This window comes from Culicoides brevitarsis, chromosome 2 (genome assembly GCF_036172545.1).
Source record: "Culicoides brevitarsis isolate CSIRO-B50_1 chromosome 2, AGI_CSIRO_Cbre_v1, whole genome shotgun sequence".
In the NCBI taxonomy this organism is placed as follows: domain Eukaryota; kingdom Metazoa; phylum Arthropoda; class Insecta; order Diptera; family Ceratopogonidae; genus Culicoides; species Culicoides brevitarsis.
In genome coordinates, this window is record NC_087086.1 from 8,070,949 (window position 1) to 8,086,732 (window position 15,784).

The following is a 15,784-nucleotide window of genomic DNA, read 5'->3' on the forward strand; positions in this document are numbered from 1 at the left end:
CAAAATTCTAAGGCCTTGCTACTTAAGTAAAGTTAAAATTTTTAAATAAATTTTGTCAAAATAATTAATTATTTGAGTTTTTTACATTTTAAATTTTATTTATTTGCAGAAATTTAAAATGACCTTGAATTGACCTTGAATTTTTAATATCTATTTTAAATAAGAAAAAAAACTTGAGTCATGAATTTTCAAAAATGCGCTTTCATACTTTCCCAAAAATGATAGTTTCTCGCAATTTCCACGTGCGTTTGTACGAAAGAAGAAGTGACAACGGCAGAAATATAAATAAATAAACGCATAAAGGTAACACATGCCAGAGATTCACGTACGAAGAGAGAGACCCATTATAGATAGACATACATTAGACGCAAATCATCTCAGTTAATCCCAGATTAGGGAATTTATTCCTTTTACCTGAAATATACAAGATTTTTCGGTTAGGTTACATCACTTTCTTTTATCATCTCATATCATTGGACAAGCATGTACCACGCACGCATCGCAAGTACATAAGGTAAAAACTTTTAGCTCTCACTCGAAGCAAGAGAAGCAAAAAAAAACTAAAAGCAAGAAGAAAAAGGTACGCGCAATGGTACAACTGGGTGTACCTACTCGATGTGACGACGACGTGCCTTTATGCGAAAGTAAATAAAATAATAAAATGTTTTTCGAGTCTTGTGCCATGTACAGCGAGAAAAACTACCGTCATCGCTGTTTGTGTGTAATTTTGTTAATATGGAGTGTTAATGGGCTTTTTGTACAACTAGTAATTATATCTGCCTTTGCGATTTTTTTTGCGGTGCCTTCTTTAATGAATAAAAGTACTTTGGTGATAATTCGACAAGAAAATTACAAGTACTTCTGCGGTTACACTTTTGCTCTCAAAAAAAATTCACAAAAAATAGCAGTTGACCTTTTTTCTTTGAACGAACTCAGGTATTAACGTTTAACATTTTCCTTTCATAAAAAGGTGACGATTTTCGTGAAGCAAAAAAAAAAAAGAGTGAGGAAAATAATTCCTCTTTTGTGGACTTTTTTTGCTGCATTATTTATTCAGCTCTTTCGCGAAAAGTAAAAAAAAGTAGGAAAGGAAGAGGAATGAAGGGAAAAAACACGGATATCCACACGTTCACATAATGCCCATTAACTCTCTTACATCTTCATTTTCCCTTGACATATTAATGAGTCTTCTGACTAAATCACTTCTTCTTCGTCGTCGTTTCTTGCATGGTTTTGTTCGCGAGTTTTCTATTTTTTTTAAAGTACACACAAAGAAAATTTGAAAATTGTCGTGAAAATTTAACTTGATAGCTTTTATTTTTTTTTTTGAAATAAAATTAATTTATTAATTTAATTGTTTTAAATTAATGATTTATTAAATTAATTATTTCATTATTTTTTAAATTAATTATTTATTTTATGTTTCATTTTTTTATTTTAGATTTTTTTATTTTATTTTATTTAGAATATTAATTTTTTTTAAATAAGTTATTTTAAACCAAATTAATGAATTAATCAAACAAAATTAATAAATTCGAAATTAAATTGAATCAATTAAAAGCGAAGAAAAAAATTATTTATTATTTTTTGAATGATATTTATTACACAATTTTAAAAAAAAATCTTGTAAATCAAAATTTTAATTAATTCATCCTTTTAAATGCAAATAAGAATTTAAAAACATTTTTTAATATTTAAAAAAAAATTAATTTATTATATTTATTTTATCCAAATTCATTTGAATATTATTTATTTAATTAAAAAATTTGTTTTTTTTAAAGTTAAAAATTTTTAATAAAATTAATCAAAAAAAAAAAAAAAAATAATAAAAAAAATTAAAAAAAAATAAATAAAAAATAAAATAAAATAAAATAAAAAAATAATTAAAAATGAAAAATATATTTTTAAAAGCTTAAGCAATTATGATTAATTTATTAAATTATTTTTAAAATAATTTAAAAACTAAAAAATATTTTAATAAAATATTTTTTTTATACAATTAGAATTTTTGATCATTTTAATGATTGCTTAAACTTTTAAAAATAATTTTTAATTATATTTTTAAATTGTTTTTTAATAAAAAATAAAAAAATATTTTAATAAAATTTTTTTTAAAAAACAATTTAAATTTTTGTTCAAAAAAAAAATGATTGCTTAAGCTTTTGAAAAATATTTTTTTAATATTATTTTTTTATTTTATTTTATTTTATGTTTTATTTATATATTTATTTTTATTTATTTACCTATAAATTTAATTATATTTATTTATAAATTTACTTCATTTTCGTAAATATATATTTTTAAATTTAATTATTTAATTTAGAAATTGTAAAATTTCAGATCTTTCAATAAATTTTATTAAAAATTATTCTTAAATAAAAAATCGAAAAATTTTTACAAATTAAAAAAAAAGTTAAACCAAAATATTAAAAATTCATTAAATTCCCCTTCAAGACAGACAAAAACCCATAAAACCGCTAATTTTCCCAAAAACCCTTCAAAACGCGATGAAAGAAACAAAAAGTTGGATAAGTACTTGAATATGTATGTCACGCGGGTGATACTCGCACGCATGCTTCCTCATATAATAATTCTTCTTGTAAGAAAAAACTTTGTCCTTTTATCATAAATTTGATAAAATATTTTTGGTTTCGCACACATTCCCGTACAGCAACGCCCGACACACGCATTTTTACAAAGGAAACACCAACAACAACAACTTCTAATGTCTAAAAAAGAGAGTCTGCAGCGTAAGTAGAAAGGCGTGTGAGGGGCTGCTGTTGGTGATGGTGTGTGTCCTGAAACACAAAATAAATGATTTATGTTTTTATTTCTTTCTTATTTATGTATAAAACGGCTCGTAAAAAAAACCTTTAAAAAAGCGAAGCAACCTTTTTCGCCCCTCTTGTGCCTCGCAGAAAAAAAAATTCAAACCAAAAAAAAAAAAAAAAAAAAAAAATAGAAATTTGTGGCAACTTGCACGTGCTTATGATTTTTAATGTGTTGTAACAGGCAAAAAAATCTTAGATTTAGATAAATGGTTGTAATACTTTCGAGTGCATTCCTCTTGTTCGTGTCTATTTTTTCTTCGGAGCGAAGACAAAAAAATGTCTAGTCAGAGCGATTCAATGGCAGCGTTAACGACAAATACCTGACAACGCGCTAAGATATCAAATTTTGATGCGTAAATGCCAGAAAAGTTCCATTGTTCACTCGCAATTGATTGACCTGTGAGATGGGAAAAGTTTGAGGGAATTGTCCAACCAACGAGCGACGTGTGGGAGACGACGACAAAAATGTACCACGTAGGCATCAATGATACGTGACTTGGTTCGTCAATGACTGATATGAGATCTCCTTGGTTTTTTTTTCGTCGTCTTCGCTCGCATTACATCAGCAAATGCTTGTCATGGAAGTTTTACTTCTTCATCTTTTGTTTGAGTTCCAAGTGAATGTACCGTAAATATGTCGAATTTCGAACTTCGACGACGATGATGATGTCGACTAAAATGAATAAAAATCAAGTGAAGCTCAAATTCTGCCTTGAACTATTTTTTTTTATTTCGCACGAAAAAATAATAAAATATGAAGCAGCGAAAAAAAAAATGCCAACCATAATAAAAATTGACTGTATATTGATTACATATTTTCATTGTTGACCAAAAATATAATCACATAATAATAAAGGTCGACCTTTTTTCCTTCTTTTCTTCTCTCTACCTTTTGTTTTCCTTCGCTTCTTCTGCTTTTTTGCTCTTCGTGAATTTTTTTTTTTCGTTGAGGATTAGGTCAAGCAAGCGAAATTCTTGGCATTTTTCTGATTTTCCTGCTTAATTCAATTTTGGAGAAAACAACTGACGTCGCAAAAGAAGAGAAAAAAGAAGAGTAGCAGGCTGCTGAGGAAATCTTTTTGTTCTTTTTGTACTTAAAATAAAATTATTTTATCATATTTAAAAAAAAAAAATGAAAAAATCGGAATTTGTGAAAATTAAAAAATTCTTGATAAATTTTTTTTTGTTAATTTGTCATCCTCATTTATACAATTAACAAAAAATTGATATAAAAAAATAATATAAATTAAAAAAATATACATTAATAATATTATTCAATTGAATTAATTAAAAATTTTATAAATTACATAAATAAATGATAAATTATGAAAATTTAATAAAAAACTATTTTTTATTAAATTTTATTTATTTTCTTTTAATTATTTAACTACTTTAATTTTTTTATTAAATTTTAATTTATTTAATTAAATTTATTTTATGGAAGTTGAAACCTTATTTTTTTCTCCTTTATAACTGAAAAGAATAAAAAAAAAAATTAAATTAAATTAAATAAAAAAAAATAAATAAATAAAAAATTAAATAAAAATTAATTAATAAAATTTTAAAAAATTAAATTAATAATTTTTAAAAATTAATTTAAAAGATTTAAATAATTTTAAATTATTTTTTTTAATAATATAATAAAATTTAGTTAATTAAAAAAATTAAACATATATTTGAAATTGTTAGAAATATATAAAAAATTCGGAAAAAATTAAAAAAAAAACGTTCAAAATAATTAAAATCCGCTCATGTCCTTAATTTGTTCCTCATTAACTTTCACATACCTCATTTTCTTGTATTTTTAAGTATATTGTTGTAAAAATTAAATTTGCAAAGAGAATAAAGGAAGAAAGGGGAAAGGAAGAAGAAGTAACCACTATACAGGGTTTAACGCTGAGTTGCTGCTTTTATCTGACTTTTTGTATAAAAAATAAAAAAAAATTTTTGAAATAGAATAAAAATAAAATGAGAGAGGAAGAGAAACGATGAATGTGACAAAGAGTACGCTTTTCTTTTAAATTTATGTTCTGTTAATAATTTATGATTCCGATTATATTTTTGGCTGAATAAATTGTAGTTTTTTTTCTGTTAAATCCTTTTCTGTATCATGTGTCGAGATTATAATGACAAACATACATACGAAAGTAAACGACATGGGAGACACAGTTGGACAGAAGATTGGATTTTTTACAAGGAAGTAAATGTTCAAGTAACGTTAAAATTTAGTTGAGTAAAGAGTTTTTGGATGTAAGCGTATTTTTTCAGATTTTTTAACTGAAATTTGGGTTTTAATTAAAAAAAATATTTTTTCTATTCAAAAAAAAAAAAAAAAAAAAAAAAAAAAAAAAAAAAAAAAAAAAAAAATAAAAAAAAAAAAAAAAAAATTAAACAAGACAAAAACTTCATAAAAAATATTTAAATTGTTAAAATTTATTTAAGTTAATTAATTAATATTTATTTTTAAAAATGTTATCAATAAATTTTTAATTAATTAATTATTTAAGTTAATATTAATTATTTTTTTAATTAAATTAAATTAAATTAAATCATTTAATATATTTTTTTAAATAAATTTTTAATTTTAATTAATTAAAAATAATTATTAAATTTTGTAAAAAAAATATTTGAATTTAATTTAATTCAGTAAATAATAATTAAAATTTTATTTTTTTTTTTTTAAATTTTAATCCTTTAATTTTTTTTTAATTTTTTATAATTTTTATAAAATCTTTTCATGTGAAAAAAAAATATATAAAAAAAATTTAGTGAAAAAAAAAAATAAAAATTTACTTCTTTCACGGACAAAGACACTATTTGATCCAATTTCTCGCCTCGCAACGCATGAAAGGACTCCTCACACATTTTTCCCTTTTCTTTCACTTGTTTACCCACACATCGGTCTCTCTTTCTCTTTTTATTCTTTTTTTTTTTTAATTTACGTCCAATAAAGTTATAAATCTTCGAAAGATACGTTCCAATTCCTTTTCCACGTGCGTATCGTGTCCAAAGAGTTTTTCCTTCTCCATAACAAAAACATCGACAACAACGACAGCATCGGCAGGTAGAGGAAATCGACTAGAAATAAGGTTCCACAAAAATCACAAAACCGGAAATTAGAATCGTAAATAGAAATGATTTTTGTGCCATTACAGTTCGCCTTGCCTCAGCTTTGTTGGTACGAGGTGCGAAAATCTCCTTTTTTTCCAATATTGCGTCGCATTCGTAACAGCGGGATTTTCAAAGGCGCAGCAAAAAAGGTAATTTAAGACATTTAATGATCCACTTAAATTAAATACTTGCGCTGTTTATTCTCAATTGCAGACATTTCAAAATCAATTATTTTTTTTTCTTGTGTGAGAGAAGCAGAAGTGGCAAGTCTATTCACCTTTCGTTTTTTTTTGTGCTTTGCTGAAATGTTCAAAAAAGAAACGAATTACACGAATAAAGAGCAAAAATGTACATAAAATTAAAATTTATTATCATCTTGTTATTTGCAGGACTGAAGGTTCAGACTTTGTGAGGATGGTCAGGGATGTAACTCTACAAGGGAAATTAAATTTAATTTTAAAAGTAATTTTTTAAAATTAAATTTGACTTGAAATTGTTAAAAAATTAATTTATATCAAAATTTTTGAAGGAATTTTATTAAAAAAAAAAAGTTTTTTTACTAAAGTTAGATTTAAAAATTTAGTGATATTTAAATTATTTTTCATATTTCTAAAAATTTTTTAAATATTTTTCAATTATTATAAAATACTAAAATTAATTTTTTTTGCATTAATTTCATGTTTTAAGTAATTTAAAATATTTTCAATTTTAAATTTTTTTTTTTAACTTAAAAAAAATTATATTAAAAAATTTTAAATAGTTAAGTTTTTCTCAAAATTTTTTTTTTAAAAATTAATTTTAAATTTAAAAAAAAAAATTTTTCTTTTTTAAATTAAAAAAAAAATATTTTAATTAATACAGCGAAAAAACTTAAAACATATAAAATATAAAAAAATAAAATTTAATTAGATTTAGAAAATTAAGAAAATAATTTTGAAATTTTTTCATTATTAAAAAATATAAAATTTTATTAAAAATTATTTTTTAATTATTAGAAAAAATCAATGAATTAAAAAATATTTCTGATTTTCGAAATTTTTTAAATTTATTTAATAAAATTTTTTTTAAACAAAAATTCAAATTAATTTTTTTTATAATTTTAAAATCATTTAATTTTTTGTTAGGTATATAAATTAATTACTAAATTAATTAAATTATTATTTTATTTAATATTTTTTAAACATTTATTTATTTTAGGAAGAAAAAACAAAATATTCTACATCCCTGAAGTCTCCAACAAATAAAATTAGAAATGTTTGTTGAATGTTACAATTTTTTTTGCTTTAAAATTCAACTTACACAATCATCGCGCCATTGTTGATATAGATTTATTGAAAATTTTATGGTTATTTTTATGGCGATGCTTGCTAGACGAGAACCAATCTGCTTGAAACTGCCGTCATCAACTTACTGCAGAAGGCGAACGACTTGCATATTCATCGTGCGACGACGACAACAACAACAACGACATCGACCAATTGAACAAATGTCGCAAAGTGCATTTCGATGTTTATTTTCATTTGTGTGCCACTTTCCGAGAAATCACATTTTCCATTTGTCTGCTGGATGGCCCACTCGACGTAAAATAACAATTTTCTCTAAACCAAATTGGAACAAGGAAAATCCAAATTAAATATACTTTACATAAAATCTGGCACTTTCCCATGCATTTTCCCCAAATTCGCACCAAAAACATTAAAATATTCAATTTAAATGTCACACATTCCCAATACCGCAAGAAAAAACTTTCTTCTTCTTCTACTTCTTGTTCTTCTGACGAAATTTTATAGTTTTAAGCAGAATATTTCTCATACAGGCAAATTTTACAAGGACTCATAAAAGTGTAACAACTGTTTTTTCTGTTCTTTATTTACTTTACTTTTACTATTCAAGTCCGCAAGTACGAGCGCGCATAGAATTTCATGCAGAAATTCAATTTTTTTTGAAAAAAAAGCGGAAAACGGTTATTTCTATGATGATGATGAAAATAGATTTTTGCCAGATATTTTTCAATGTCAGTGTGAGTCGAGAACGTGAATGTTTGGCGTGTGTAATGAATGATCTCGTAAATGAAATTGAAGCATATGGTTTTAGTCATGGAAGTGGTAGAAACCACAAAGGAAAAAAATAACGAGTATGAGGAAATATTTATATAGGAAAAGCAGGAATGAAATGCTTTTTTTGTTATAACGAAAATTTGTTACTTTAGCGCATTTTAAAAAAAAATTAAATTAAAAAAATATTTTTTAAAATCATTTTAATGGCTTGATTTTTTTTTATTAATTTTTCATTTATTATTTAAGTTCTAAAAATTATTTTTAAATAAAATTATTTGAAAACCTTTAAAAACCTCTTAAATTTTTTTTTCATAATTTTTGAATTTTTAAAAATAATTTATAAAATAAACAAAAATTATTATAAATTTAAAACTTTTTAAAAAAAAAATCTAAAAAAATCTTGAAAAATTATGAAAATACACCTAAAAACGGCCATTTTTGATAAAATCAATTAATTTATTATTTATTAATTTTTTATTTTAATATTTAATTATTTTTTATTATATTATTTTATTTATTTTTTAATTTAATTTAAATTAATGCAAATTTTTTTTTCATACTTAGATTTTTTTCTTTTTTTTTAGTTTCTATTTTTTTTAAATGATTTAATTTTGGATTTTTTTCTGAAAAGTTTTCTTAACTCGAGTTTTATATATTTTTTTTAAATTTTTAAACATTTTTCAAAATATAAAAATTTACTTTAAGCTGAAAAATTTTAAATATTTCGCAATTTCAATTTTTTTTTTTATTTTATTTATTATTTTTTTTTTAATTATTTATTATTTTAATTTTTTTTCTTTACGAATAAAATAAATTAAATTTTAGATTTAGAAGTATTTTTTTTATTTTTCTTAACTTGTATTTTTTTTTAGATTTTTATGTTTCAAATTGTTCAAAAATTTCATTAAATTAAAATTAAATTAAATAAAAAATTAATTTCAATTAAAAACAATTATTTTTATAAATATTATTTAAATTTGTTTAAATTCATAAAATTTATTATTACTTTAAAATTTAAAAAAAATATATTAAATTTTTACTTCACAGACAGACATTTTTCTCCACAAACCCATTTATTTTTGAGGAATGTAGAAAAAAATAAATGAAAAACGTTCGATGGAGTGGATTGTTGTCGATGAAGAGGAAAAAAGGTTGTCTTTGCTGGCAGCAGCAGCAGCAAAAATTCATTCCTACACTTAAACATATTCCGAGACACACACAAAAGAAGCAAAAAAAGAACAAAACTTTTTTTTTCGGAGCGAGATAAATTTCTTTTGTTCCCCACAAAAAACTTCGACATTTACTGACTCGACTACTGACCAGTTTAGTAACGAAAAAACCGTTCATTCCCATAATTTTTCACATCACAGAAAACTTTAACAAATTACAGAAAAATTCCATCCCAAAAAAAAAAAAGTTTTCTATTCATTTTCGACAGACCCTTCCAAACTATGTTCGTCCCTTGCAGGCGAAGAATTGGCGACGAGCAGTTCGACGTAAAAATGCTCAGTTAAAACTTTTTTCAAAACTTTTCCACGCCGGGAGAGGTTTTTTTCGTGCATGCTCGTTACCGGGTTGAATTTTGAACTAAATTACGTAAATACAACGAAGCGCAAACAAAAAAAGTTGAAAACTCCATAAACTTTGGTGAAAATTATCCTTGACCAGTCATTCAACAAAACTGGTTGCAAAACAGAAAAAAATGTAGCAAAAAAAAAAGTTACGCCTATTAATTTATTTTTTCTGTTGTTCCGTCGGTCGGTTTGTTATAATATTACAATATTATTGTGTAGTAACGAAAAATAAACATCTAAAACTTTTTAATGAATTGCCTATCTATTTCTCTGGGCAGTTGCTCTCTGCATGGGATTTGTGCGCGTTTCTGTGTAATTCTGGCATTTCAATTTCCAAATGCCAAATCCAATGAATGGGTGAATGAAATTTTTTTTTTGTTATAACTAGTTGGGGATACAACAAGAGGAAAGTTGTCGAAGTCCTTGTTTGGAAGGGAAATTCAGTAATTGAGTAAGTTGATGAGATAATTTTTACAGGAAAAGTTTTGATAGGTTGATTTTTTTTATTTAATTTTTTAAGAGTTTTATGGATAATAGCTTTTAAAATTATTTAAATATTAAAAAATAATTATTATTTAATTTTTAATATTTTTTTAACCTATGTTAAATTTTAATTAACTTTAAATACATAATTTTTTTATTTGTCTAAAAGTTATTAAAATTAAAAATTAATGAAATTAGAATTTTTAAAATTAAAATAATTGTTATAAAATAAAAAAAAAAAATGTAAAAAAAAATATTTTTTTGTTTTATTGCAATCAATAATAATTGTTATAAAATTTTATTTTCTTTAATAAAAAATTGAATTGAAAATAATTAATTAAATATAATTAAAATAAAATATTAATCTAATATTATTTTATTTATTTATTTTTTTTAATTTATAAAAAATATATTTTTTATTTTATTTTAATTATTATTTATTAATATGTTTTTATTTTAAATATTTTTTTTAATTATTTTCTTCAAAATTAAAAATTAATAAAAAAATAAATAAATTACAAATAATTAAATAAAAATATTAAGAAAAAAATAATTATTTTAATATTTATCATTACAAAATTTTAATATTTTTTGTTTTTATTTTTTCATTTATTTTTTTTTAAATTTTATTTAATAAATTTATTCTCGAATACATGAATTAAATTAATGTATTATGAAAAAAAATAAAATTTTATAAAAAATTATTTATAATTTAATTTTTTTTTTACGTATAAGAAGTAATTATTATTATAATAAGAAAAATAATTTAAAATAAAAAAAAGATTTAAAAAAAATTTATAATTAAAAATAATTTTAATAATTATTACTTATAATAATTATTTTTAATAATTTTTTTTTTTATGTAGTTAAAAAAAATAAAAATAGGAATTAAGCAAAAATTCATAAGTATTCCGTCGAAATTTCAAAAAATAAACTTTTCGTTGAGCATGAACAGTTGAACAGAAAATCATGTATATTGTTATAATTTATTGTGGGGTTTACCCAACTCAAATATATATATTTTTCTCTTTTTCTGTATTGGAAGTAGATTTGTCCTATTTGCGAGTTTTTTCATGTTTGCAGTTTCATTTCATTGCCAGATGACTTTCTTTCACACAAAACTTTATCTTAATTTGGATTTTTAATCAAAAACAATTTTTTGCTTATTTGAAAAATTGAAAACTTTTGTTCCCGAGCATTTTCATCTCAATTTTCATGCGAATTGTCAACGATGCAATATTTTAATCTTTGTCGAGACTGCTTGAAAAATCTTAAAATATTTCAAAAATTTTCAGTTCAAAGTGAAATAGTTTTCGCAAAAATCCTTGTCGTCTGCGGTTCGTTCCGATGTTCAAGGCAAAAAAAAAAAATCGTGCATTGTTTTATTCTCGACGATAAACACAAAAATGAGGGCAGCGCATGAGAAATAAAATTATTTTAAACTTTTTTTTTTGCTGTAAAAAAAAAATAAAAATTGCAACCGAGGTCCTGTGTTTATGATTTTTTTCTTCATTGTCATGCAATAACGTAAAAATTATGATTACCATGTCACACAGATGAGGAGAGGCAGCGAGAGAAAAAGGCAGCGAGAAACTATTTTATGTGACATGTAGTTGTTATGTGTCGCTCCGTGTGCTTATTTCAATTTTTCAGCAACAGATGCAGTTATTTTGCTTAGTTGACAAACTATTTTTCATTTTAGTTGGAGACATTTTTTTCAAAGTTTATAACATGTTGTGACAATTCCTTTCTTCTTATGAGGAACGACGACGACGACGACGGGAATGGTGACGTTATTTAATGGTGAAAATATCCCTTCAGCTGAAAAAAGGTAAATTTAAAAAAGAAAAATTTATCAAAAAATTTTTTTTTTTATTATTTTAAAATAAAATTTAAATTAATTATAATAAAATCAAATAAAAAATTATTAAAAATAATTTAAAAATTTTTTAAAATAAAAAATAATTAAAATTAATTAATTATTTTTTAACGTTAAAAAATTAAAATAATATCGTGAATAATTTTTAATTTTACTCAAAAAAAAAATCTAAAAACGTGAAAAAATAATAAAAAAAAAAAATTAAAAAATTATAAATATTTTTTTTGGAGTAAATCAATTTAAATTTTAAAATTTAATACAATATTATTTTTAAATATTTTATTTAAAATTAAAAAATATATTAAATAATTAATTTGTAAAATTTAAAAAAAATAATTAGTTTTAATAATGTATTAAAATATATTTAATTATTATTGAAATTAATTAATTTATTTAAAATTCCATTATTTTGTAGTATTTATTTGACGCGAATACCTAATATTTAATTTTAATTAAAAATTTTGTAAAAATCTTAAAATGTTTTTAAAAAAATAAAAAAAATAAAAATAAGAGAATATTATTAAATAAGAGAAAATCATAATAAAATTTTGATAAATTTATTAATTATTTTAAATTGATCTTTATTTAAGTTTTTAATTCAAATTTATTTTTAAAATTATTTTTTAATAAATAATTATTTATTTTTAAATTGAAAATAAAAAAAAAGATTATTAATTTCAGTTAATAATTTATTGAATTAAAGAAAAACAAAATTAATTATTAAAAAAAAATAATTTAATAAAACTATTAATTTTATTATTCATTTAATAATTTTGATAAATTTTTGTCAATAACCAGGCGTTTTCACTATGTCTTAAAAATCGAATTGAAAATAAGTTGAATTTAAAATTCTCTATTTTTTTAAAATAAATTAAATAAAAAATAATTTTAATTCATTAACAGGCCAAAATTAATCTTTTTTCAACCCTTGAGGCAGCTTTAAAGTCTACCCAGCAAAACATGTGAAACATTTAATGATATGTTTGCGGCGCTCCGTGGTTTCGTTCTGATGATATTTTCACAACTACGAGAAACGTGATGGAAAAATATCAAATTCATTCAATTTTTTTTTCTTTGTTTAAAAAAATTTTCTCTTGAATTCACACGCCAGAAAAACATCGAACAAAACAAAAGTTTACCACAAAAAGGCGCAGATAAACGACAAGCAAACAACTCCCATCTCGAAAATTCACTTTAAAATTCAATTAGGAATGTGTCTAAGCGAGTTTCTTGTCATCGTCGTTACCGCATAAACACGCGCGCCGCACACAAAAGCAAATCGAGATGAGATGAGATTTGATGAAAATCTCACTTTTCACCCATACTCTCGCGCAGCAAAATTTTTCTCGGAGGACGAATAAAAGTAAAAGGATTATTTATAAATTGATTAGTTGGCAACCTACCTCTTTCCATCCATTTTTTCTCTCTTCTTCTTGCTATCTATAAAATAAGATTATTATTTATTCGTTACTACGAAAGCAAAAAAAAAAGGAGAAAAATCAGGATGCATACTCAAATTTCATTACTCTTACCTTTTTCACACCACATTTTTTCAACAATTTTTTCTCCGGTACTTTTTTTGCCTGCTAACCAGTTTTTTTCTTTTTTAAAATAATGAAATTATCCATTTAAATAAATGTTGGTGCTAACCGCGTTACAAATTTGTTCTTTTTTTTCAAAAGTTAGTTACACAGGGCAGGGCATCAGTCGAGAACGAGTCTTTTTGACTGATTTATAGACATTTTGTACGTTTTAAATAAATACTGAGAGATAAAAAAAATTATATTTATTTCGTGGGCGGTTTGCAGGAATGGAGAGTGAGTAAACAAGAAAAATATTTCACGGGAAAAAATTGTTGTTTTTAGCTTTGAGCGATTATCTGTCGAGTCGGTAATACTTTAAAAGCCGATTTTTACGGAAATTTGCTTTGGACTTAAGTAGGTTAAATTATGAATGTAAATATTTCGCATTGATTTAATATTTTTTTTCAAACATAAAAAAAGTATGAAAAAGTATAAAATAAAAATTAATTAACATTTAAAAATTATTTTTAAATAAATTAAAATTTATTAAAAATAAATTAATAAATAATTTTATTAAATTATTATTTTTATTTTTTTTTTCATAAAAAAATAAATAATATAATTTAATTTAAAACAAATAATTAATTTTAAAAAATAAAAAAATTACTTAAAATTTAAAATATTTATTAAACAAATAAAAATAAATTAATGAATATTTTGTTAATTTTGTTCAAAAAAAAATTATAATTAATTTAAATAATATAATATTAATTAATTTAAAAAAAATAAAAAATCCCTTAAAATTAAAAAAAAAATTAAAATGTTTTTATTTAATTAAAATAAATAAAAAAATATTAAAGAATAATTTTTAATTTTAATAAATTATTTTTTTTCATAAAAAATAAATAATTCAAATTTGAAAAATTAATTAAATAATTAATATAAAAAAAAATAAAATCATAATAGATATTTTTTAAAAAATATATTTTTTTGGAAAATTAATTTAAGAAAAATTTTAATTTTTTTTTAATTTTAAAATTATTATTATTTAAATAATTATTTTTTAATTTTATTAATTTAAAATAAATAATAATTTTAAATAATTATAACAAAAAATATCACTTTACATTGTAAACGATTTTTTTTAAATATTAAATTAATGAAGAAATATTTAAAAAAAAAATGAAAAAAAATTTAAAATAATTTTTTTAAATTGTTAAATAAATACCTAAATTATTTTCTTTTTTTATTTTTTTTTACAAAATAATTATTTTTATTCAAAATAAATAATCTAATTAACTTAATTATTTTTTATTTTGAAATTAATTTTATTAAAATAATTTCAACACAGTAAATAAAAATTAAATATGAAAAAATTTAAATAGAAATATTTAAATTTAAATAGAATAAATATGATACAAACCTTTTCTGAAAAATATCTATCATCAAATAAAAAATAAAAGATTAATTTTAATGATAGGATTTAAATCGATCATCAAATAAAAAATAAATCGCAAATAATATTCAATATAAAAAAAATAAAATTAATGACTGTGAAATAAAATACCATTTAATTTTTTTAGTTTAAATTTTTTATTTCGTTCATTTTTTTTTATTATTTTTAATAATAATAATCATTATATTATGTTACTTAAAACTATCATTATTATTCATTTTATAATCATTATAGTAATAATAATTATGAATATCATCACTAGTTATTTTCTCTGTTTAATGTTCAATTTATACCTCATTAAAATTATATCATTGATGATAACAGTAATAATAATTTCATTATATTATCTTACGTAATTTTTTTACACTTCATTCATTTATTCAATTTTTTTTTATCTAAAACAGTACATTTAATATCGGGTGATTTTTTTTGTACGGTACGTTTACAAAAGTAAAATTAATTATTTTATTTTATACAATTATTTATCGGTGTGGGTTTTTTTTTCTACAAACTTTTATTCATATAAAGGTTTTTTTTATGATATTAATATTTTTTTCACAATTTTTGTATCATCGGGACACAACATTATTATATTTATTAATTTATTTATATATAAATGTACAACTACTCGATATCCTCTTGTTTTACCTTATCAATGTATTTAACAAATGCGTAATTTTTCCAATTATTTTTTAATAATTTTTTTTTGTATTTTATCATATTATCGTTAATGTCAATACATTATGGGTTCTCAGGGTCTTTGTGTGCTGTACAAATAATTTTTTTGTTCTTTTATTTATCCATTAAAAAATTTTTTAAATGATATATTTATGTTCATTGCAAAAAATATGAAATTCATTATAATTTTTT